Source organism: Narcine bancroftii, chromosome 1 (assembly GCF_036971445.1).
Source record: "Narcine bancroftii isolate sNarBan1 chromosome 1, sNarBan1.hap1, whole genome shotgun sequence".
NCBI classification, from domain to species: domain Eukaryota; kingdom Metazoa; phylum Chordata; class Chondrichthyes; order Torpediniformes; family Narcinidae; genus Narcine; species Narcine bancroftii.
In genome coordinates this window covers 257,904,238-257,927,595 of record NC_091469.1, presented here as the reverse complement: position 1 = coordinate 257,927,595, position 23,358 = coordinate 257,904,238, and the positions used below count along the sequence as shown (strand labels likewise).

General features: G+C 42.8%; 1 long non-coding RNA gene across 6 annotated transcripts in view; it reads right to left on the bottom strand.

The window, feature by feature from the left end:
* The window catches only part of LOC138742064 (uncharacterized), a 312,510-nt gene that overhangs the window by 89,900 nt on the left and 199,252 nt on the right, over positions 1–23,358 (bottom strand). The window contains exon 1 of one of the 6 annotated variants that reach the window (XR_011343939.1): positions 17,729–17,855. The exons of the other annotated variants lie outside the window; for them this stretch is intronic. This is a non-coding gene — a long non-coding RNA (uncharacterized lncRNA). Of the gene's footprint in view, positions 1–17,728; positions 17,856–23,358 lie in introns of those variants that run through there. 6 annotated transcript variants of the gene reach the window in all.

Here is a 23,358-nt window from a genome sequence, read left to right as displayed (position 1 = left end):
GGCCACGCTCTCTTCACTCTGCTACCATTGGGAAAAAGGTACAGGAGCCTGAAGACGAGCAGTCAGCAGCACAAGGACAGCTTCTTCCCCATTGCCATCAGATCCCTGAATAATCATTAGTCCACCAATGAACCAAAGACTGCCTTACTTTGACTTTTTGTACACTATTTTTATAAGGTGGTTGATATAATTGTTTGCTCTCTGATGCTAAGGCAAAACAATGAAATCCATGACTTGTTCATGACAATAAATTCACTTGCATGTCTGACCTTTCACAATAACAGGAATGTGCATTTACTGGGCTCTTGTCAACACTTAAAAAAAAATCCCATTTTCCTCATGTCCTCTTCCTTCAACCAACCTGTTCCAATCAACTCGAGCTAGATCTTGTCTGATACCTTCAAAGTTGGCCTTGGCCCAATTCAAAATTTTAATTTATGGTCCTGCCCCGTCTAATAGAACAATGGTCACTGGTCCCTAAGGCCAAATCCACAAATACTTCATCCACTACCCTTCCCAATTTCCTAAGACTAGATCAAGCGTTTCCCTCTTCCTTGTAGGATGCCCAATATATTGCTGGAGGAAACTTATCTGAGCACATTTGACAAATTCCATCCTGTCAAAACCTTTCACACTATTACTTTCCCAGTCAATGTTTGGAAATTTAATATTACAAACTTATTTGACTATAGCTGGCAACAATCTGCTGACATACTTACTCTCATAATTCTCATTGATATTTGGGAGCCTGGAGTCTCCTCCCAATGATATGCTTTTCTTATTCCTCAGCTCCTTCCATATAGTCTCACGAGCTGACCTGTCTGAAATGTCACCTCTTGCTCTGATAACCTTCTTAACCAATAACACACCTCCTGATCTTTTACTCCCATCTCTGTCTTTCCCTGGAATATCGAGCTGCCACTCCTGCTGCTCTCTTAACCAGGTTTCCATAATGGCTCAGATGTTCTAGTCACATGTATTTAATCATGTCCTAAATTTATCCACATTATCCAACAAGAACCTAGCATTATCATAGGTGCACTTTAAAGTAGCAGTCCTTCCTTGCTCCCTGCCTTTCTCCTGCCCACTAAACTTTATTTCATCACTTTCCATACCAACTTCTAACTTCTCACCTGCCTCTGACTTGCATAGGATCCCACTTCCCACTAATCTAGTTTAAACCCATCCATACAGCCCATGCAAGTCTGCCTCCCAGGATGTTGATCCCTCTCTAGTCTAAGTGGAATCTATCCTCCTTGAACAGGTCACCCTTCCCTCAGAAGAGTTCCCAATGATCCACTCACCTAAATCCTTGCCCCTGCACCAGCTCCTCTGACCGATCTTCCTATTTCTGAGCAGACTAGCATGTAGCACTAGGAGTAATCTAGAGATCATTAACCTTGAGGTCCTGCTTCTCAACCTCTTAGTACACAGTCTATAAACATTGTGCATTGTGAACATCCCTTACTCTATTTACGTCATTTATACTAAAGTGTTTAACGAGCTCTGGATGTTCACCCTCCTCCTTTATATTGGCCTCAGTTGAGAGGTTACAACAAATCAGCTTGTGACAGACACAGTGTAATCTTATAATTCTCTAAACTTTTTGGCCAGGTTTGTTTTGCTGAAAATTAGGGAAGTCACTGAAAAAAGTAATTGCAAGTTCATTGAAATTTACACTTCCATATATGCAAGGCCTCACCACTGAATGCCAACGTGGACAAGCGAGTACCAGCCCACACCACTGAGTGTCACCCCAACTCACTATCTGTGCGCCCACTGATGGCTATCCAGCCGCCCTCCAAACAATCCTACATCAGTGAAGGAAGGCACAAACCACTAATAGTTCAAGAAAGTTCATGCAGCATTTACATTCTATCACTTTATATCATAAAGGTACCTGGCCACAACCTCTTCTCACTGCTACCTTCAGGCAGAAGGTACAGAAGCCTGAAAACCAGCATCTCTAGGATCGAGAACAGTTTATTTCCAACAGCTTTCAGGCTCTTGAACCTCTTCTTGTTATTACCAATCAGGGAAAGCTTTGACACCACAAAAGAACTGTCTACACTATTGCAGGTCACATTTTTTGCACTCGGGTTACATCCTTTAATTTAATTCAGATTTATTTTCAGAATTCATACATGACATCACATACAACCCTGAGATTCCTTTTTCCAAACTGTGCAATACAGGGAGCAAAGAAAGTCAATAAAGTGCAATTAGTTTTACTATTATAGTTTCTGTTTGGATGGAACAAATAAGAATTTTGTGGCAATATTTACATTGTACAATGTGTGATAACAATAAACTCATTATCGTCACTCTGAAAGCTCCCTGGCATCACTAACATTTAACAAGCATCACTTAGACACATGGAGAACCAATGAAGGTTGCCCTGCATGAGTGGGAGTATAGCCTGAAATTAAACATGACATGCTGGAAGCATTTAGCATCTGTGAAGGGAGAACAGAGTTCACGTTTTGAGTCTGAGACCTTTAATCTTCTCACAAGTGCTGGGTTTCCAAAGTTTTTCTGGGATTTCCCCCACCCCCCGGCTTTTGCAGTTCTGGTTTTGAATTTTGTGGCACTTTTGTGGCATCAGTAAAACTAGCAGCGTCAGGAAAGTTACTCAAATCACTGGAAGGTAGTCGGCTCCAACAGTTAGCCTCAACAACAAGAGTTAAGCCAGCACAACTGAAAGCAAACTTGCACCACTGGACATGAATGGAAATTCAGAAAGGTAATGACAAATTGGAGGTTAGCCTATCAATTGGTAGTTTCTGTCATCTGGAAACTAACCTGAACCGATGGGATAAGTCTACATCTGGAATCACACAAGCATGGGGCCATCACGACACATTCATGCCAAACCATTTGGAATCCCGGGCTCATCCCATTTGCCACATATCCTTATCAGCCCTGCCAATCCATATATCTGTCCATATGGCTAGGAATATTGTAATTGCACCTGCTTCTTTAGCTGCTCCTGGCAGTTTGTTCCAGATTCAGTGCCAATGAAGGTCACCCCACATGGATTGATGCAGGTTGGGCAGTATCCGTGCTCTGAAACCATTCAACAGGTCAGTGAGCCATCTTAACATCTTGAAATTCATGCTACATCACCAAAGGTCAGCCAAAGCCAATAGAAAATCTGAAGCATGGGTGGAGGTAACCCGCATCACTCGGGGTGAGCATGCAACACTGCAAGTCATCCTGCACTGCTGAGCATGTTTGCATTACTGAGAGTTGGCCCATTGCCCTCAGAGGTAGCTGGCAATACTGGAATTTGGCTTTCACTACTGAAGATTAGCCTATCCCAAAACTCAAAGGTAACTGAACCATTGAAAACTAGGTTGTGCCATGGATAATTAATCTGTATTACCAATAGTCAACAGGCACCACTTTGGTGAAGAGTAACTATAACTTTCTGGGAGTGATGATCCGGCCTCCATTCGGTCTACAATTGGGGGTCAAGATTGTAGTCTGTTTTCACTCCACCTGTGGTATTGTTGCCAGTTCCAGACCACACCGAGCTCTGCCTCTCGGAGACCTGCTGGAAAACATTGCTGAGTTTGTTTTGATGGCCGCTAAATTCATTGGCTGAGAATTATCCATGGATGAGTGACTGAAGATCATTATCATTGATTGGAGGGGGGGTGGCAGGTGGGGAGAGGTAAAGGATTACTGGCATGACTTAACATGACTTTCTCCTTGTAGATTATTCCATGTTGTTCAGATCATACTGCTGTCATGATGTGAGGGCTTGATGACCTGGGGGAGAGATGCGCTGGACTTTTGGGAATAAGCATGAGGATGCTTGAGCTGGTTTATGCCCCCTCACCAGTGGGTGTTGCATTGGCTCTTGGGGTGCAGTTAGGTGGTGTAGGTATTTTCCTGGAAGGTGCTCGAGTTCTGCGATCAGTGGAGACGGTGGGTGGTGTTGATCAGACGTGTTCCTCTTAATTGGATCACCCCCATTGATAGAGGCACCTTCCTTCGCTGCAAGGGTGGCTCAGGATCTTGTCAAGGAAGTGTCTGACCTGACCCAATGAACCCTCGATTTAGTAGAACTTTGCAGATAGGACATCGAAAAATGCCAGTCATCCATGAGTCTCTGAGTGTTAAGGTTCATAATCCAACTTGTCCATTGATATCCTCCAGCACAAAAGTTGTATTTCAATTCTTTTAGTGACATGAACTAAATGCTCCTTTGCCCAGAATTTCTTTCTGGTGCTACACCAGGGAGAACTGTCTTTTCCCACTTGACATAGTTGTACATTATAATTCAGAGCTTTCAGCACCACTCATTACTTCTCCCTCTTGAAAACCATAAAGGAGGAAATGCAAGTTGATGCTTGGCGTTTGTTGAAATGACAAATGTGGTATGGTTGCAGAAAGGAAGATCATCTCCTCACGTATTCCTTGCTTCAGTTAGCACTTTTGAGTGCTCGAGTTCAATCAAAATGAAAACCAGAGGCAATGAAAAGCATGCTGCTTATTATCTCTCATCCCCTTGACACTCTTGCCCAGAGTCAAGATCTATTAATGCCCTAACTCTGGGGGACAGTGCCTGCTGTGAAGCTGCCTTGTATCGAATGCCTCGCAGCTGTTGTTAGTTGGATTGCAATAAGACAATTAAAGTTCCTGGCCTGCCCTTGGCAGTGTCACAGAAAGCAATCTGGGCCCTTATCGAGGACCTTATTTTATTCTCTCCTCTTCACTATTTCCTTGTCAGCTTGACAGCTAGAGGCATCGAGTACCAACTGGCTTATTAATTGCAATAGCTGCTGACAAACTGTACAGATTTTGGAGTGGGATGACTAAATTAGGCCCAAGTAAGGTTAAATCAAGAATCATGGAGTTGTACATCATGGAGCAGGGCCTTCAGCTTTACGCATCCGTGGAGCCTGAATTGTGTTTCTAGGCCAGTTCCGTAACCTTCTATTCCATATATCTGTCTAAATGCCTTTTGAACATTGTAATTGCACTCTGTAGCTTCCACTGGCAGTTCATTCCAGATATGAACTACCAATGAGTGAAAAGGTTGGTCCCTCTTAAAACTCTCCCCTCGCACCTGAAGCTCATGCCTTCTAGATAAGGAGAAAAAACTAAGTATATCAGCCTTCTATGCTCCAGGAAATAAAGGCCCAGTCTATCCGCCCTCCCACTGTAACTCAGGCCAGCCAGTCCCACTAACACCCCAGTGAATCTCTTCTGGACATCCTTAATATCCTTAAATTCACTGAAAAAGAAGGAGGTAAGTGCCAGCTCCTTCTCCCTTTTCCCACTGAGCTCCGTAAATGCCATTAATTCAATTACATGCGGGATAGGGAGTTCAGACATTCATGCCTTTCACCTGTGACCTGGCATTACAGGAGTGAGGATGACTTTCCTAGTTCTGTTCACAAGGCTTATGGAGGTTGAATCCTCCCCGTTGCCACAAGAACAAATTGTTACTTTTCTAACTTGGTTTTCATAAGGCATCCAGGTGCCTTCTGCTTTGTTGTGCAAGGATTCTTTCTTCCTCCACATGAGTGTTTCACCATTCATTAACATTATGCAGATGCTGCAATCCAGAGCAACAAACAATCTGGTGGAGGAGTAAAAGAGGGGTCAATGCTTAGGGCCAGAAGGTAGGCAGGCTTTAAGACTTTTCCTGATGGGAGATGGAGATGTACCATGGCTGGACATCGATGGTGAAGATGAAGTACTCGAGTGCCTTCTGTGCGACCTGGTGTGAATGAAGGTTTGAAACTTGCCAACTGTAAATTGGTAAGGGGCTGTTGGATTAAAACCTTACAAGAAACTAAATATTTAACAGCATCTATCCCCCCCTCTGGCTTAATGCAAGTGGCCGTGTGCTGTAAATGCAACATTGGTAAGATGATAACAATTGCAGTCATCTGGGTGATGGAGAAAAGGAAAATGTGTCCACTCACCTTCCTGGCCCCTTTGCTCTTGAAAGATCAAGTAACCTTACAGATGCAAGAGAGCACATCAATGTTGTCTTAATGTACAGTGTATCATGTAAAAACACAAAATGCTAGAGAAATTCAAGAGGTCAAACAGGGGGAAGGCAGGAGATGATAGGTGAAGAAGGGAGGGAGGGGACTGCAGCAATCAGGGGGAGGAGGGATGCTGGGTGGGAAGAAGGGGAAAGGAGGGGAGAACTGGAAAAATTGGATGGGGGAGGGGAAAGAAAGGGCGAGCAAGTTTTCCACCGACATATACAACAAACCCTCCAACTCCCACAACAAAGACCCAACCAGTCATCCTCTACCACCACCCTCCTCTGCCTTTATTTTTGAATATTTTATTTGATTTTAAAAGATTCATTCAGGCAACACTACACTTGCTTACAACACTTGTGTATAACATACCGAGTCCATTTACCCCTTCCCTACCCCTTGCCCTGCCCCCCATCCCCCAATACAACAGAGAATAAAGTTATATAAATTATACAAATACCGCTGAGGTCAATGATCCCTGCGAAAAACAGAAGAAAACTGAGAAAACCCCAGGTACATAAATAAAAAGGGGTAAGAAACAAAAAAAAACAAGATCCCGTCACCTGAGCCACATCCCACTACTTAGATCCTAACTGTTTCCCTGCTGGGACAGATTGTTTAATTTCCTCTATTCTGAAAGGGTGTTTCAGGTAAGGTTCCCATACTATAAAAAATGTATCATATTTCCTCCTTAAGTTGTATGTGATTTTCTCCAGGGGAATACAACTCTGCATTTCCAAATTCCACCATGTAATATTTAGACTTCCACATGACCACTATACACGTCCTGGCTACCGCCAAGGTCACCTTCACAAACTAAATTTGATATCTTGACAGTCTAAAACTCAAGACCCAAATATCTCCCAGAAGGTACATTTCTGGATCCTGTGGAAAATCAACCTTTGTAATCCTTTTCAGAATGTTCCCCATGTCCTCCCAGAAGCATCTCACCCTTGTACACTGCCAGGTGGAGCGAACAAATGTTCCAATCTCCACACCGCACCTAAACCACATTTCTGAATTTCCTGGTTTAGATTTATGTAGTTTTTGTGGTGTGAGGTACAGCTGGTGCCTGGCATTAATAACAGCTGTCATGCTGTCCAGACACAGATGTGACTACCACGCATCGTGGATTGTTGTGCCCAAGTCTGACTCCCGCCTTTCCCTTGACCTGTGTAAACCCGGCTTCGGGCCCTCACTTTGAAATATGAAATACATTATAGAGAAAAACCTATGCACATTCTCCCTTTGAATTAGAATCTCCATGTCACTGCACACGGACAGGATCATAGATGGTCCCAATTTGTCCCTTAAAAAAAGATCTTAGTTGTAGATAGAAGAAGAATGTTCTATTAGACAAATCATATTTATTCCTCAATTGCTCAAATGACATGAGCTGCCCTCACTTGTAACAATCCTCGATGGACCTGAATTCTTTCTGGCACCAGGTGTCCAAGATTTTATTCCCCAAAATCATGGGTATTAAATTGTTCTGCATCAGGTGGTTTTGGGAGATAGCCCCACCTTCAATCCAATGCATTGATTTATTCTTTGCCATGTCTGAAGTATATGTTTTAGTGTGGGGTTATCCAATTTCTTTGAAATTAATGTAGGGTCCCATTTATATATAAACTCTCCTGCTATCTTTTCACCTACTGCATGTAGTCCAATTTGTGCCCAGGAGGGTGTCACCCTTCCCTCAAAGAGTGAGGTAATAAACCTCACCTGGGCTGCCCAGTAATATTTTTTGAAATCTGGCAATTTAAAACCCCCCAGTGTGTAATCCCGTCAACTTTTCCTTGGAGCTTCTAGCCACTTTCATTCTCTGCCGCCTTGTCCTTACTCTAAATAACTTTTCCTTTAACTCATCTCACTTTCTCCAAATTAGAGCAGCCATGGGTACCCACAGAGGTCCCAGCTATACCTGCCTGTTTGTGAGCAATCCATGCTACAAGCCTACACAGGAAAGACCTCTCAACTCTTCCTCCGGTATGTCAACGACTACACTGGGGCTGCCTCATGCACCTGTGATGTGCTTGTCAACTTCATCCACTTCGCAGACAATTTCCATCCTGATCTCAAACTCACCTGGTCTACCTCCAACAACACTCTCCCTAGATCTGTCTGTCTCCATCTTGGGAGACAAGTTTTCTACTGACATATTCTACAAACCCTCCAACTCCCACAACTACCTGGATTATACTTCCACACACCCTGTCCCCTGCAAGGGTTCCATCGCCTCCTCTCAATTTCTCTGTCTCCACTGCATCTGTTCCCAAGATGAGGTATTCCAGTCCAGATCTTCCAAAATGTCTGCCTTCTTCCACAAACATTGCTTCCCCTCCACCACCATCAACTCAGCCCTCACCCACATCTCCTCCATTTCCCGCTCATCTGCCCTGGCCTCCTCTGCCCCCAGATGCAAAAAAAACATAGAATCCCCCTTATCCTCACCTACCACCCCAGCAGCCTCTGCATCCAACACATTATCTGGTAGAATTCCCAGCACTTACTATAGGATTCCAACACCAGACACATTTTTCCTTATCCTCTCCTCTTGGCCTTCTGCAGGGACTGCTCCCTCCGTGATTCCATCGTGCACTCATCCCTCCCCACTCCCCCCCCCAGCACCTTCCCCTGTGGCCGTAGGAGGTGCAACACTTGTACCCACACATTGAACCTCACCATAGTCCAGGGCTCCAAAAAGGCCTTGCAATTGAAAGCAACACTTCACTTGTTTATCCAGAGGACTGATTTTCTGCATCCAGTGCTCCATTTGTGGCATTCTCCACATCGGAGAGACTGGTCGCAGATTGGCTCAGCGCCTCTACTCTGTATGCTATAATAGTAACCTTCCAGTAGCCAACCATTTCAATTCTGAATCACACTCCCACACTCCCATGTCTATGTGCTATCCCACCCTGACCACCCACAGATTGGAGGAACAACAACTTATTTTCCTTTTGGGCACTCTCCAGCCAGATGGCCTTAACATTGACTTCTCTGCTTTCTGCTGAACTTGCTTGCCTTTTCTTTCCCCTCCCCCTTCCAGTTTTTCCAGTTCTCTGCTCCCTTCCACCTCTACCCTCCCAGCCATCCATCCTCACCCTGATCACTCTTGTTCCCTCCTTTCTCCACCTATCATCCCCTGCCTTTGCCACTCTACCCCCCTCCCCACCCCCCAGCTTTTTGTTCAGACACCTATTGACATTCTCTCATATCCTGATGAAGGGCTCTAGCCTGAAATGTCAGTTATATATTTTTATCTTTGTTACATAAAGGACACTATTTGACCTGCTGAGTTTCTCCAGTATCTTGTGTTTTTACTTCTACCACGATGTCAACAGATTTTCGTGATTTGCAGTGCATCATGTAATTTGTTCTACAGTAGGGAGGCTATACCAAGAATATTTGCCAACATTTTGATATTAGTTGTTATCTTTAAAGTTCATCTGTTTATAAAAAAAAGAGCATTTCATTATGTTTATGTGTTAATATATCTTTAAGAACTGCAGGAACCATGTGATGTGACTTTTGATGTTTTGTTATATTAGACTACAATTAGCTGAGAATTTACAGCGTTTAATAAATCATATTCTGGTGATATCTCCAAATCGGTTCTGTCTTGCAGAGCCTAAAGGCAATGTGATGTTTCTTCGATTCCAATAAAGAAACTTGGGTTCTTTTTAAAACAATTAGACTTATTAACTAAGCAACCAGCACTAAAAACCAAACACACACATGCTGACCTCATGGAAAGGCATCCACCTTGAATCTCCTTAAGATGCAACAACATTCACAAGATTTTTAAAAACTTTTTTTTCCAGACTTAAAATTAAAAGCAAGAGCATGCAACTTTGGACCGCTGCAAAAGTCAATGTTCCATGATCAAATTGTGAGGGAGAGGTTGCTGCAAGAGACAGAGCTTACCTTGGCAGGAACTAACTAGCTCTACAGCATATGAAAAAGTTTGGTGATAGTGTAATAGCCAGTGAAAATGAAGGCAAAGTTGTAGCCCTAATGTCTGAACACACATATGCAGACCTCATGGAAAGGCATCCATCTTGGATCTACTAAAAATGCAACAACACTCCCCAGATGCTATGCACTCTGTCTCCGACTCTTCCTGGCGGTACCACTCTATCACTTCATCCTCTTTCCATGAGATGTTTAATCAAACATGACACATTAATACTATTCTTTCAATTTAAAGTTCAACACAACCATAACATGAACCGTAACAGCAGCACAAACTTTTAAGTGTGCAGTTCTTTAAAGAGGCCTCACAGCTTGAAACCACCATGTCAATGTCAGCATTTATCCCAGGCCAATAAATAGCTGTTCTGAGCCTCCTCTTGCATTTTTCCATTCCAAGGTGCCCCTCGTGCATCCTTTTTAGTGTCTCTTGTCTCAGTGATTGAGGAATGACAATTCTGCTCTATTTGAGTAGAAGCCCATTGACAACACTCAGCTTAGCTCTGATGTTATAGTATGGCTGACATTCACCTCTAGGCCATTTGTCATTCAGATTCTTGATAACCTTCTGTAGAAACCTTCTGTTTCAGCTGTGATCTATTTGGATTTCATGTTGGACACAGAAAGAGATTCAGTGATCAATTTCACATGGAGACTCACATCTGTCTCTGTGGAACTCTCATTGTGTGCTTCACTCTGCATCATTGCCCTGGATAATGCATCAGCTAACACAATAAGTTTCCCTGGTGTGTACACCAGTTCAAAGTCATAACATTGTTGCTTCATCATCAGTCTTTGGATTCTCAGTGACATTTCACTGAAATTTTTCCTGATTATCACTATTAATGGCTTGTGGTCTGCCTCTGCCATGACTATTGGTAGACCATATACATAGCTGTGGAATTTTTCGAGACCTAGATACTCCTTCTTGATCTGTGCATATCAACATTCAGATGTTTTCATCGTCCTTGATGCATATGCTACTGGCCTCCAATCTTCTCCCACAGCCTGAAGTAGCATGGTTTCTATTTTTATCTTTTGAAGCATCCATGGATATTTTCATCCTTCTGGATGCATCAAAGGATGTCAAAAGCACTGGTTCTGTAGTTAGAATGGTCTTCAGTCATCCCCATTCTTTCTCATGGTTGGCTGTCCACTTGATTTCACATTTGTCCTGTAACAAATTCCTTAGGTACATTGTTTTGGAAGATAGTTTAACATGAATTTACCAATGATCATTCCCAGCACTCTCAATACATCTTTTTTGTCATCTCTAAAACTGCTTTCACCTTGATCTTGTCTGGCTCCACACCTGCCTCTGATAGTTTATCTCCCAGAAAGGTGATTTCCTTCACACCAAACTGACATTTTGCTCTACTTAACTTTAAACCATACTTCTGGATGGATTTAGCTCTTTGATGAGCCTCTCATTCTATTGTTCTTGTGTGGATCCCCATAGGACCATATCATCCATGTACACATGTACCCCATTTCTGCCTTCTATGATGTGCTCTATTGTCCTGTGGAACACTTCTGGAACTGAGGAAATTCCAAAAGGCATCCTCAGACAGGAGTATCGGCCAAACAGTGTATTAAATGTGCACTATTTTGTGCTATTGAGCAGTACAGGATTTGCAAGGATGTATGGTTCCATCTTAATTGCCCTGATGTCTCACTCAGAGATCAAATTGACCTCTGCACCGTGTCTAACTTGAAGGGAATATTTGTTCCATTTGTTTGCAAATGACACAGTCCATTTACCCTGCTCGACACTGTTCACTTCCTCCACCACCATGCTCACGAAAAGTGTATCAATGGGAGCAGTTTCTTCTCTAGTGTGTACACTTTCACTTCTGTTTAGTTTCTCTTTGGAAAAACATAGTTTTGCATTGTGATCCTGTCCTTTGCACGTTACAGAATTTTCCATAAGCTAGGCATTGCTTTGGCACATGCTTAGTTTACAATTGAATGTCTCTCCATCTTTTTGTCAGTTCCTGTATCTCATTTTTTGTTTGTGTGTGTGTCCAGACACTGTGGATACAGCTATCCCTTTATTTTCACAGTTCCCGCCAAGGTAAGCTCTGTCTCTCATAGCAACCTCTCTCTCACTTTCTTATCGATAATCCCAAACACAATTTGATCACGGATCATTGAATCATGCAGCGATCTAAAATTGCATGTTCTTGCTTTTAGTTTTAAGTCTGTTAAAAAAGTATCAAAGCTCTCTCCCTGCAACTGTGTGTGCGAGCGATACACATACTTTGAAGGTTTCATTTTTCTTTGGTGAACATCTTGATAACCTTGTCAAATTTTCTCTGGTCTTCTGCCTCGGCAAAAACAAATGTGTTGAAAACCTCTAGTGCTTGAGGTCCTGCCCTGGTAAGTAACATTGCAATCTTCCTTGTATCCAGTTGGCTATCAATTCCAATCACTTGCAGGAAAAATATAATCCTTTGCTTAAACAGTTTCCACTCGTGGTTGATATTTCCAGTCCATTTTACAGCGTTAGGAGCCTTTAAACCCTCCATATTTTCTATGCTGATATTGACTGTTACTATTTACACTGTGGTGTTTTATCTTCTTTCACTCCTGTGCCCAGCAGAACTTGGCTGCTTCTTCCATTGGCTGTTTTTTTTTCCACTCCTGGTATCATGTAATATTTCTTCTATTACAATAAGGAAACTTGGGTTCAACAATCCCCAGATGCTACACACTTTGTCTCCAACTCCTCCTGGTGGTAGCACCCTATCACTACAGGCAATACACCTGATAAATATTTTTTTCCTCTCATTTTTAGTTTTAAGTCTGTTAAAGAAGTATCAAAGCTCTCTCCCTGCAACTGAGGGGGAGAAAGAGATCACAAATGGTTTGTTTTTATTCTATTCCACTTTTGTTACGTGAGGTAGATAGCCACTAATACAGTGCAACCCTGTCAGAATTGTATTGAACCTGTAGTGGTATCCAGTATTACAGTCAATCTTCTGTCTATTCTGGCAGATAATTATGTTTCGGACAGAATTAGAATGTAATGGAGAGAGGCAGCAGAAAAAAAAATTATAAAGAATTGTTCAGACAATGAGAAACTGGCAAAAATAATGAAAATGCAGAATTAAAGATTCTAAGTGGCACTGGAACACTGAAATACAAAACAATATTCAGAAATGTCAAATATCTTGCCCTTTAAGCCAACTGAAATGAGCATAATTCACAACTTAAAGCAATATTGGTCAGAGTACCAAGCTGGTTTAAATCAGATTGTCCTGGTGACTCTGATGGGGGAGTGGTTTGTATTCTCCACGAGGGAAGACTGCAAAAGTAAACATTTCCAGCTTCAAATCTATTATGTCCACTCACGGAGAAAAATTGTTCTTTGAAAAGAAACACCTGATTTATGTCAGCTGATTCAATATAAGTTTTATGTCTCTGCACAATCAACTGGAATCAAACAAAATTTCCATTCATAAATGCAGACTGGATTGATACATCATTACCAATTGGAACTAAATAATGAGCACATCTATTCAGTACAATAAATTCTCAAAGGAAGATGTCTTGATTGTTTGCTAAATGACAAGATTTGATGGAAATTATATAAATGAATTCAATTCTAACACTCATCAAAAGATGGGACCAATTGGTGATCTACATTTCTCTTTGAATGGATTGTATTCATAATGCGTGAAGTGAATTAGAAAACAAGTTACATGAGGTGAATGCCTCCCTTTGAATTAATCACATGTTGCCATAGAGGGTTGTCTTTCAGATGTAAATGGACAAAGCATCTCTCATATACTATGTCACTTCTTGGGGGCTGATTAACTTGCCAGACATTTTGCACAACACTTCATAATGCATGCGACAGTTTGCTTTGAATTATGAGTGCCTTATTAAATCCATAAATAAGAACATGAGAAGATGGCCAACAGCCTCTTAGCCCATTACACGATGGCCAATCCAATCTTGGGCAAAATTAAAACCAACAAAAGCAAAAATTGCTGGAACTCATCAACAATGTCAGGTAGCAACAAAATGTTTCAGAATGATGACCTCTTATCAGAATTTTTAGAGTAAAATTTGGCAGATCTATCAGGCCTCTCCTCTGTCTCCAGAGAAAACAACCCAAGTTTGTCCAACCTATCCCCATAGTTCAGACCCTCTAATCCAAGCATCATTCTGACAAATCACTTCGGGACCTTTTCTAAAGTCTCCACATGCTTCCTGTGATGGGATGTCCAGAAATGAACATTGTACTCCATATGCAACCTAACCAGGTTGATATAACTGCATCATGACTTACACTCAATCCCTACCCAATGAAGGCAAGATTCAAGATTCAATTTATTGTTATGTAATGAAACAGAATCATATTATACAGAATTGCTTTTGCCTGATGTAAGGCAGATTCGACATTGGCAGAAACTGCCTGAAGCACCTTCGACAGCCAGAGAAAGAGGAGCAAAGGGGAGTCCCCTCAGAGTTAGCGTGTGTCCATGGATTCGCCTCCAGCGATTCCACAGCCACACAGAGTCCAGTCCAAATTTTTGGCAACCTGAGCTCCAGATCCGACACATCTGGAATCCTACAGCATCCCAGTTCCACTACCTAGGACACCCTTCAGCCAGTTTCGAGCCAGTCTCCAGCGAGTCCCCCAATAGCAGTCTCCAGCAGCCCACAGCCTCCATGGGCTCCTCGCCCCGATCGCCAGCAGTCTGCCGCCTGCATGGGTCTTTCAGCCGCAGAGCCCCCTTACCTGTCCACTGCCATGCTCACCATCTGGTGGTCATCTCCTCTGTTTCTCCATCTCAGGTGGGGTGCAGTCTCCCTGTTTACTGGTGCCCTGCACCAGTTCTTCGCTCCCCTGGAGCCTTCAACTCCTCGTGGCTGCTACCGATTATAGGCACCGCCATCTGTTAGCTCCTTTATTGAGTCGTTCAAAGCCTGATGGCAGTTGACTGGGTGGTTGGACCCTGCGGGAGCACTGTATCTCCACTCCTTGTGGGTCCGCATCAGCACCAGCGATGCCGTTACTGCAGCTCTTGATTAAGTATACCATACATGATTTTTAATAATCATATCTACTTGCGTGGCCATTTTCAGGGAGCTATGGATCTGAACCCCTGACCCCTCTACGCCAGTCATTTTAGGAGCCCTGGTGTTAACTGTATACTTTGCTTACATTTGGCCTCCCAAAGTGTAACAGCTTACCTACCATTTCTTTGTCCATATCTGCAACTGATCTATATCCTGTAATATTATTTGTTATCCATCCACAACTCCAACAATCATTATATCACCTGGACAACTTACTAACACACCTTCTAACTTTTTTATCCAAGTTATTTATATATATCACCAACAACAGGAATCCAAATACCGATCCTTGTGGAACACCATTGGTCACAGTCCTCCAGCCAATTAAATTACCCTTCCACTACTACCCACTTCTGTGGGTCAGTCGATTCCAAATTCAAACCATCAACTTACCATGAATCCCAAGTATCAGGGTCAGGGACCTCATTGAATGCCTTACTAAAGTCCATGCAGACAACATCCACTGCCATTGTTAACCATCTTTGTCACCATCTCAAAAAATTCAATCAAATTTGCAAAATGACCTGCCTCACATTGTCCCTGATCAGGCTGCACCTTTTTGAATCATAAGGTAGCACCTTAAAGTGGCACCACTTTATGTGCAGCTCTGACAGGAATGATAAATATTTGCATTTAGAATGATTTAGGTCAGGAGAACACGAACCAGTCCTCATCAAGGGCTCAGTAGTGGAGACGGTCAAGAACTTCACATTTCTGGATGTCAGCATCTCCAAGGATCTGTCCTGAAGCCTCCATGTTGATGCGATCATCAAGAAGGTTCGCCAGTGGCTATTCTTTATGAAGTGTTTGAGGAGATTCGGTATGTGACCGAAGACTCTTGAAAACTTCTACAGGTCTATCTCGGAGAGCATTCTGGCTGGTTTCATCATTGTCTGGTATGGAGGTGCCAAATGGTCAAGACAAGAATAAACTCCAGAGGGTTGTTAACTTGGCCCGCAAGATCATGGGCATCAGACTTCTCTCCATCGAGGACAAGAGGCAGTGTCTTAAAAAAGGAGCCTCTATCCTCAAGGACCTCCATCACTTAGGCCATGCCCTCTTCTTTCTGCTACAATCGGGAACAAGACAAGCTTTCAGGGGCACAAGGACAGCATTTTCCCCGCTGCCAACAGATTCCTGAATGATCAATGAACCAAAGACACTGCCTTACTTCAACTTTTTCTTGCACCATTTTTATTTATTGTTGTAAGGTGGCACAAAACAATGAATTTCATGACTTGTTCATGCAATAAATTCTGATTCTGATTCCTGTCAAGTCACCTTTACTTATCGTTCATGCCATGCTCGCACATTAAAGATAAGACAGCATTTCTCCAAAACCATGGTGTGTATTTCCATATTGGAGATACACACCAATAGTTTCCCTGCCACTGATGAGACTCACTAGCCTATAATTTCCTGAATTACCCTGTTTGAGCATGTTCAATTCCGTTTGCAAAGTTTTAGCAAGTTAACTAACCCGTTCCTACGTGTAGTAAGACCTGGAAATGTCCAGGCATGGGCTGATAATTTGTGCTGTAAATGTGCCATACTTAACACCCACCCTTAACATTCAATGGCGTTGCCGAGTCCCCCCTACATCACCATATTTGGGTCACCAGAAACTCAACTGAGCCAGAGGGTTGTTAACTTGGCCTGCAACATCATGGACACCAGACTTCTCTCCATCGAGGACAAGAGGCGGTGTCTTAAAAAAGGAGCCGGTATGTGTGAGCTGTGTGTGACTCACCTCCTGACACCCCAAAGTCTCTCAACTATCAGTAGGATGTTGGTCAGTAGCATGATGGACTAATATTCACTTGATTGGAGGTCAAGTTTTTAGATGATACCACAGAGGTGGGCTGTATAAAAGGAGGCGATGAGTCATCATGCAGGAGGGAGACTGAAAACCTGGCTGAATGGCTCATCAGCAGAAACTTTCCACTCAATGTCAACAAGACAAAGGAATTGATTGTAGAAAAGGAAAACCAGAGGTATATGACACACGGGCGACCAGAGGTGAAAAGGGTCAGCAATTTCAAATACCTGGGTGTCACTATCTTGGAGGACCCGTCTTGTACTCTTCATATAAACTACAGATGGCAGAGTTAGCATAGCAGTTAGTATAATGCTAATAGAGCACTAGCAATCTGGATTCTAATCCGGGCGGCCCGTCATGAGTTTGTACATTCTTCCCATTGTCTATGTGGGTTTCCTCTCTGGGCGCTCCAGTTTCTCCCACCCTTCAAAAATTATGGAGGGGTAATTGTAGGTTAATTGGGCTCATGGACCAGAAGAGCCTGTTACTGTGCTGGGTGTCTAAATTTTAAAACATGTAAAGTACAAGGCAGTCTCTGGGTTACAAACACTTGTATTTACGAATGGGCTATTCCCCAATTTCCTAAATAAGAACTGTGAGTACCTGTTCTGCCTTACATACAAATTCCGCTTATGGACAGACCTAGGTAACAGAACTCATTCATAACCTAGGGACTGCCTGCATTTCAACAGTAATCCCAAATTGCACCTTCTCCCACCAAGGACAAGAGGCTGGGAAAACCACTGCCAAAAGGGTCACCTTCAAATTATACATAATTTTGACTAGGAAATATATATTTGGTCCTTCATCATCACTGGTCTAAACTCCCTACCCAACAGCACTGTAAGAGTGCCTTCGCCAGAAGAACTGCTGCACAACCTTCTCAAGAGAACGTAGAGATGGCAATAAATGCTGGTTTTGTCATCTTTGCTAAGCTCCCAATAAATGACTGGAGAAACATTGCCCAGGGAGTGATGTCATCCTGTGTGACCCTGCATTGCCCAGGGAGCGATGTCATCCTGTGTGACCCTGCATTGCCCAGGGAGCGATGTCATCCTGTGTGACCCTGCATTGCCCAGGGAGTGATGTCATCCTGTGTGACCCTGCATTGCCCAGGGAGTGATGTCATCCTGTGTGACCCTGCATTGCCCAGGGAGCGATGTCATCCTGTGTGACCCTGCATTGCCCAGGGAGTGATGTCATCCTGTGAGACCCTGCATTGCCCAGGGAGTGATGTCATCCTGTGTGACCCTGCATTGCCTAGGGAGTGATGTCATCCTGTGTGACCCTGCATTGCCCAGGGAGTGATGTCATCCTGTGTGACCCTGCATTGCCCAGGGAGCGATGTCATCCTGTGTGACCCTGCATTGCCCAGGGAGCGATGTCATCCTGTGTGACCCTGCATTGCCCAGGGAGCGATGTCATCCTGTGTGACCCTGCATTGCCCAGGGAGCGATGTCATCCTGTGTGACCCTGCATTGCCCAGGGAGTGATGTCATCCTGTGTGACCCTGCATTGCCCAGGGAGCGATGTCATCCTGTGTGACCCTGCATTGCCCAGGGAGTGATGTCATCCTGTGTGACCCTGCATTGCCCAGGGAGTGATGTCATCCTGTGTGACCTTGATGCAGAAATGGATTATTGACCCAAAGAAAACTAATGCCACAGAGTGCCCTTCAGATTTCCAAAAGGTGAACAACTCAGCAATAGTTCACTGGGAAAATAAAATACATTTTTAATGGCACAATGTTGAAAAAAAAATGCTATGCAATTAAATTCCTCAGCATTAATTCTTCAATCAGACTTATAGAGCTGTTCAGCATGGAAATAGACCCTTGGCCTTAAATTACCCATATCACCAAAATGTCCCATCCACATTAGTCCCACATGTTTGCATTTGGACCTTATCCCTCTAAACCTGTCCTATCCATGTATCCATCCAATTTTTTTCTTTAACATTCCAATAGTATCTGCCTCCATCAGTCGTCCATGCCATGCACTCACCATTTCCTGTGTAATAAAGATTACCCATCAGGTTCTTATTAAATCTCTCATCCCTCACCTTAAACCTGTGTCCTCTGATTTCCGATTGCCCTTCTCTGGGCAGAAGACTTTCTGTGTTCACCTGATCTATTCCTTTCATGCTTTTGTATACTCTATGAGATCACCCCTCATCCTTCTGCACTCCAGAGAATAAAGCCCTTACCTGCTCAATCTTTCCTTTTAGCTTGGACCCACCGAGCCTTGGCAACTTCCTTGTCCAATCTTCTCTGTGCCTGTGGCACAGTGACCTCACCAACATCTCATATAAGGGTTCGCACTGACTTGACATTTCAACACTTCAGTCTGCAGTGGAAGTAATTTGGGATATCTGGGGGCCCCCAGGACAATTTAAGCGAGCTTGTACTTATTGCAAGTTATTCCACTCAGAATACAACAGCCTGCTGTGAAGAGCTTCCATATTCCCAACACAGAGAAAAGACACAGCTCTGGGCAAAGATTCTCCAAGGCAGACATTAATACATGAAGTGCCAGAACAAATCAGTCCATGTGTCAAAAATATAATGGGTTCATGGCTTTACAGAATAAATATCAGGAATGGAGCAATAATGTAACATGAATTTGACTTTTCTTTAATTTAAAATTTAGACATACAGCACTGTAACAGGCCATTTCAGCCCATGAGTCCGTGCTGACCAATTTACACCCCATTAACCTACACCCTCCAGTACCATATGAAGGGTGGAATGAAACCAGAGCCCCCAGAAAAAGCCCACACAGACAAGGGGAGAAGGTACAAAGACAGTGCAGGACTTGAACCCCAGTCTAGTCCTGATTACTTGCTTTTAATATCCTGTTTTATTCAATATTTCAGTACCAAAAAATTTGATTGGCCAAGAGCCTGCATTAAACCAAAGTCTTATGTTTTAATGAGCCGAACTCCTTCCATTGACTCCTGATTTGGGGAATTTCAATATACAGGATGCACATCGTTCTTTTGAGAGTTTATATTCCAAGTTTAACTCTAAAATTGAAATGGATAGTTGAACTTTTAACTCAGGAAAATGTAGAGCTACTTTATCAAATTACAATCCACCATTCTGTATAAAGTTAACTAATTCTTTAGAGGAGGAAGAGCCATGTAATAACACCGCACCTCTACTGCAATTCAGACTTACTCCCCAGGACCCTATCATTTCTACTGAATGTCCTTGCCTCATTGGTACTCCCACAATGCATCACCTCACAATTACGAGGATTAAACCTGCCATTTCTCAATCCATTTCATCAACACATCAATATCACCCCTGTAGCTGAAGACTACCCTACACATTATCAACAACTATACCGGTGGTTCTCAACCTTTTTCTTTCCACCCACATCCCACCTTAAGCAATCCCTTACTAATCAACGAGCACCTACAGCATAGGGAATACTTAAAGTGGCATTTAAGTGGAAAGAAAAAGGTTGAGAACCATTGGGTTACATCATACGGGATTGAAGGTGAGATCGCAGAATAGATCAAAAACTGGCTTCACAGAAGAAAGCAGGGGGGTGATGGTGGAATGTTGTTTCACAGATTGGAGACATGTGGCTAGTGGTGCCCACAGGGTACGCCACTGGGATCATTGCTGTTTGTCATCTACATCAATTATTTCAATGAAAAAGTACATGACATAATTCACAGGTTTACAGAGGACATTAAAGTGTCTCATATTCTAGAAAGTGAAGATGGTTGTCAAAGATGGCAGCGGGATCTTGATTGATTGAGCAGGTGGGAAGAGGAATGGTTGATGGAATTTAATGCAGATAAATATGAGGCATTGCATTTTGGGAGCTAACATAGGTAGGACCTTTTTTAAATTTTAAAAATTTAAACATAGAGCACGGTAACAGGCCAGCTCAGCTCATGAGCCCATGCTGTCCAATTTATACCCAATTAACCTACACCCCCCGATATGTTTTGAATGGTGGAGGAAAACCACGCAGACGCGGGAAGAATGTTGAAAACTCTTTACAGATAGATCTTCACAGTGAAGGGTAATGGTCTGGAGAGTGTTGTGGAGCAGTGGGATCTAGGAGTACTGGTACATAGCACCTTGAAAGTCGTGTCACAGCAGGATTGGGTGGTGAAAAAGGCTTTCAGCACATTGGCCTTCATCAGTCAGAGGACTGAGTATAGAAGCTGGGAGTTGCAGTTGTATAAGATGTAGGTGAGGCCCCATTTGGAGTAATGACTCAATAGCCCTTTTTCCACTGACATCCCAGTTAATTGGCCGTGCAGTGGCTGGGATAGGAAGCTGTTTGTGCTGTTTCCACTGGGCCACCTTTAACCGGGACACTGACTGCTTTTTCACTGAACACCACTCATCCCCGGGGATCAGAGAGTCTATCTTAAAAAAATGGAAAGGAATGGATGGAAGTTGTCCTTTTTCCACTGGTTTAATCCGGATTGTGATGTCAGCTGATGCCAGAGATTATGAGTAGGGGTAGAGGCCGTCAATCCCCAACACGATTTGACGTCATTTGTTGCTGGCATGCTGATTGTTTTCCTTTGCTTTATTTTTTAAACTTTATTTTTTAATAATACGTACAATTTTCTTTTTACAAAAAGTACATTGAAATACTACTGATACATTTTAACCCACCTCTCCCTCCCACCATCTCATTCCCTCCCATAATCCCCATACATAAATCTTTATCTATCTAAGGAGTCAAAAAATATATGCAAAAACTATAAATACAGCAATAGTAGAAAAAAATCATAGAACAAACTGTTATTGGGCTATATCCAACCCCATACATTTCAAATAAGGAGTCCACATTTTAGTAAAAACAAGCATTATTATGATTTAAATTTTATGTTATTTTTTCTAATTGAATACAAGATCTTAATTCAGAAGGCCATCTTTGAATATTCAATTCCTTTGTTTTCCTTTTCCACTGGACCCATACCAGTTAATTCCTGGGAAAAGGTCCCACTGGAAAAGGGGCTCTACTGCTATTAGGCTCACAGATCTGTAATTATCCTGCTGCCTTTCTTGAAAAGGGAGACCATAGGTGCCATCCTCTGGTCATCCGGTACCTCTAAACCTGTCCTATCCTTGTATCCATTCAATGAAGATGTAAAAATTTCTTCCCATATCAGCCTGGGATAACCCTCATTCAGAGCAAAAAGCAAACCGCTGGAGGAAATCATTGGGTCAGGAAGCAAAGGGATGGCTGACATGTTGGATCAGCAATCAGGGCTGGTGCAGAGTCTCGCCCCAAAGTGTTCACTTGCCAACCAACTCCCACCAGCAATTTGAATTTTTTCAAAAGAGTATGGCATCTGCAGTCTCTCTCATATGGCCCTAGACTTTTATCCATCTTTAAGTTGCCTAAGGCATTGAGTACCTTCTCTTTATCTATTGGAAATGCAGACAAATTTCCCCTTCACCTTTTTGAATTCTCCAACCCCAAATGTCCAGTGAATAGCGATCATTTAGGACCTCCCATAAAGCTATTGGCTGCAAGCACACATTACCTTTGTTATCCCTAATGGACCCTACTTTTTCCATAGTTATTTTTTTTTCCTTAGTATATTTATAAAACTCTTTAGATTTACCTTAATGCTGTCTGCCAGGGATATCTCGTGACCCACCTTTCCCTTCTTAATTTCCTTTTTAAACAGTGCCCTATACTTAATAAACTCTCGACAGCCATACCTCACCTTTGGTTCTCTTTACCTCAGCTTTGGGTTAATGCAGGCTCTTGGCCAATCAAATATTTTGATACTGAAATATTAAAGTAAATAAAACAGGATGTTAAAAGCAAGTGATCAGGACTAGACTGGGGTTCAAGTCCTGCACTGTCTTTGTACCTTCTCCCCGTGTCTGCGTGGGTTTTCTCTGGGGGCTCTGGTTTCATTCACTCTGCTACCATCAGGAAAAGGTACAGGAGCCTAATGGCACAAGGACAGCTTCTTCCCCACTGCCATTGGATTGCTGATTAATCAACGAACCAAAGACATTGGCTTACTTTTCGTGCATGAGATAGTACAGATTCTATCACCAATGTATATATGTACAGATGGTAGTGTAGGATGACTGTGATTGACTGAGATTGTAGCCACACCTACTGGCAGGTCTTAAAGGATTGCTCCTAGCCAGACCAGGTCATTCTGGACTGGTCGGCCTACTTGTGATATGCTCCAGTCTTTTAGTTAATAAAAGCCTTGGTTTGGATCAACAAGTCTTTGGTTCTTACAACGCACATTAGAGTGCACTACTATAAAAAAATAATAATGTTGTAAGATGGTTATAATATGAATGTTTGCTGCCACAAAACACCAAATTTCATGACTTGTCCTTGACACTAAATGCTTACACTGATTCAGCAGAAACTAGATGTGATATGTCACTTGCCACAGGGCACTTCATTATGCTGTGAAAGCAACAGGTTGGCCAATCTGACTCCTGAA